Source organism: Mustela nivalis (genome assembly GCF_964662115.1).
Source record: "Mustela nivalis genome assembly, chromosome: 12".
NCBI classification, from domain to species: Eukaryota; Metazoa; Chordata; class Mammalia; order Carnivora; family Mustelidae; genus Mustela; species Mustela nivalis.
The window spans coordinates 149,362-151,941 of record NC_139031.1 but is presented as its reverse complement, the minus strand read 5'-3'; the positions used below and the strand labels follow the sequence as shown (position 1 = coordinate 151,941).

The window sequence follows — 2,580 nt, the reverse complement described above, 5'->3', positions numbered from 1 at the left end:
GGAAATTGGAGGGGGAGATGAACCATGAGAGACTGTGGCCTCTGAGTAACAATCTGAAGGTTTTGGAGGGGATGGGGGGTGTTGGGAGGGCCTGGTGGTGGGTATTAAGGAGGGCATGGATTGCACGGAGTAAGAACTTAAGGACACTGAGGTAGAACCATCTGAGAACAACATAGTTTGTTATTTTTATGATTTAAAAAATCTTTTACAGAATTTTGCCGTACTGACTTAAGCCATTTTTTAGCAATTTGTTTTTATTAATTTTTGAAGATTTTATGTATTTATTCATGAGAAACAGAAGGGGAGGCAGAAGGAGAAGCAGGGACCCCAATGCAGGGCTCGATCCCAGGACCCCGAGATCATGACCTAAGGCGAAGGCACACTCTTCACTGACTGAGCCACTCAGATGTCTCTCTTTCATTAATTCTTTAAAAAGCTTCAAAGCCTCAGTATAAAACAGCAAAACCCCATCCTCAGGCTTCTGTGCTATCAGTTGGTGGGGTCACTACGGAGTATGGGGTTTGCCCACGTGCTGGGAAGACCCGAGGCACAGTTCGCTGGGGTGAGGGGGTCAGGGTTGGTGGGGCCTCTGGCCCGCTGCTCACGCCGGGCTTCAGTCCGTTTGCGGCTAGTCCAGCACGTGGTTCTATGGGTTTTGGTTTCAACAGCTTCTATTGTCAGGAAACGTGTCATGAGAAAGGCTCTAGGGAGGCAAGAATGAGGACGTGGGCAAGTCTGTTTGTGGACAGGCTGGAGGGGGTACTCTGAGCCATGCCATTCGGGAAGAGGACGTGTGTTCCCGGCTGGCGGTGAGCGCCCTGCGCAGAGCCTCACCCGAGTGGCCAGCCTGGCATCCATGTTTCGGGACCCCGAAGCAGAGGACACCCTGTCCAGGGGGTGCTCCTGGCCCTCGGGGGGGGGGGGGAAGGTGTCGAGTCTGGAAGTGTCAGGGTCAGGTTCCACTCGTCAAAACAGCTCCAGGAGCCCGGCGGTGGTGGGGTCGGAGTGGAGAGTGTCCGGAGACAGGCCGGCGAGGAGATCTCACCCCAGCCAGAGATGACTGCGGGCGGAGTCTGGGCAATGGGGCTGGAGAGGAAGGGCCAGGCTCCTCAGGGAGGGCGACTCCCCTCGCCACAGAGCACTGAGGCTGCCGGCGGACAGCTGTGTGGAAGCAGAGGGGGACACACGGACTCAGACCGTCCCACAGGAGGCTCATTAAAGCAGCAGACAACAGAGGCCAGAGGCTGGGTGGCTCACCCAGGATCACACCCCTGTTTAGGGCCACAGCCTCCCGACCACATGGGAGGAGGAGCCCCTGTACTCACCTGCCTGTCTGGGAAGAGGTGTCAGGAGTGTGGGCCCGAGGTCACCAGCGATCTGAGGGAGCAGGGCGGCCTCGAGGTGCAGAAGGACACAATGGAAGAGTTCTAGAAGGAGACGCAGTGTGACTAGAGGGACAACCTGTGGGACCAGAGAAGCTGGCTGAGGTGGGGCAGCATGGAGGGACACAGACAGACACTTGAAAGGAAAAGAAATCCCTTAGCCCTGACTGCGACCCCACAGAATATTCCAGCCTACACCACTGTGTCTGTTTACAAGCGTTACCTAATTTTATTCACACATTTGACCTCTGAGAGGATCGGCAGTCATTTAGTCCCACGCACAAGCATGTACACCAGGAGCGGCAGGAAGGAACAGCTTTGCTGCAAAAGAAGGCAGCCGCCAGCTGCACCGAGGTTGGAGGTCCTGTGAGGTCGTCTCTGGGGCACTGCCGGCCCCTCCTGCCACGGGGCCCCGGGAGCGGTGCTGGGGAGATGGAGGGAGTTGAGCTTCTTTGAGGGTTTATTTTATCCCTCTTCAATGCTTGTTTGGCAGTGAACTACAAAACTGAAAAAAGAATATGCAATTAGAACTTCAGTAATGTCAGGACTGAGATTGGTTTTTTGTGCGCTTTGAGGTAACTATGTTAAGAAGCACTTTGAGGAGAAGGAAAGGAAAAGTGAGTTGGGGGAATCAGAGGGGGAGCCGAACCATGAGAGTGCAGACTCTGAGAAACAGTTTGAGGGTTTTCGAGGGGAGGGGTGTTGGGGGGTTGGGAGGGCCTGGTGGTGGATTGCATGGAGCACTGGGTGTGCTGCATGAACAATGAGTCATGCAACACTGCATCAAAAACTAATGGTGTATTTTATGGTGACTACCATAACACAATAATTAAACAAACAAACAAATAAATAAATAAAGCACATTTAATAGAAGATTTAAAAAGAATGTTTGGAAAAATCCAGCCTACTGGAGATGGAAAAGGCTTTCAAGTCGGTTAGAGCTGGAAAGGGTTCTAGCGTGACCCAGCCAGTTCTTACTGAGAGTTTGAAGCACTCCGGCGGTTCAGAAGCTGAGAGGGGAGACCTGAGCGTCGGGGGACCTGAGAACTCTCCCTGTGGGCCTGTGGTTCCCCAGTAACGTGGCAGAAACAGACTCGAGCCTGGACTATGCGGGTGGGTGCCCAGGGGAGCCAGAATTAGCCGTAGCCGGAGGGGCCAGTACAAGCTGTGGCCTTGGGGCGTAGCCAAGGTTAACAAC

The 2,580-nt window shown here is 53.8% G+C and overlaps 1 long non-coding RNA gene across 1 annotated transcript; it reads right to left on the bottom strand.

Annotated features, from left to right (window-relative positions):
- Positions 1-476: 476 nt before the first annotated feature.
- LOC309844869 lies at positions 477-1,860 on the bottom strand. The gene is made up of 3 exons (XR_014300940.1): positions 1,606-1,860; positions 1,326-1,461; positions 477-1,161 (listed from the first exon to the last, which is right to left on the bottom strand). It is a non-coding gene; the product is annotated as an uncharacterized lncRNA (long non-coding RNA).
- Between the last annotated feature and the right edge of the window lie 720 nt (positions 1,861-2,580).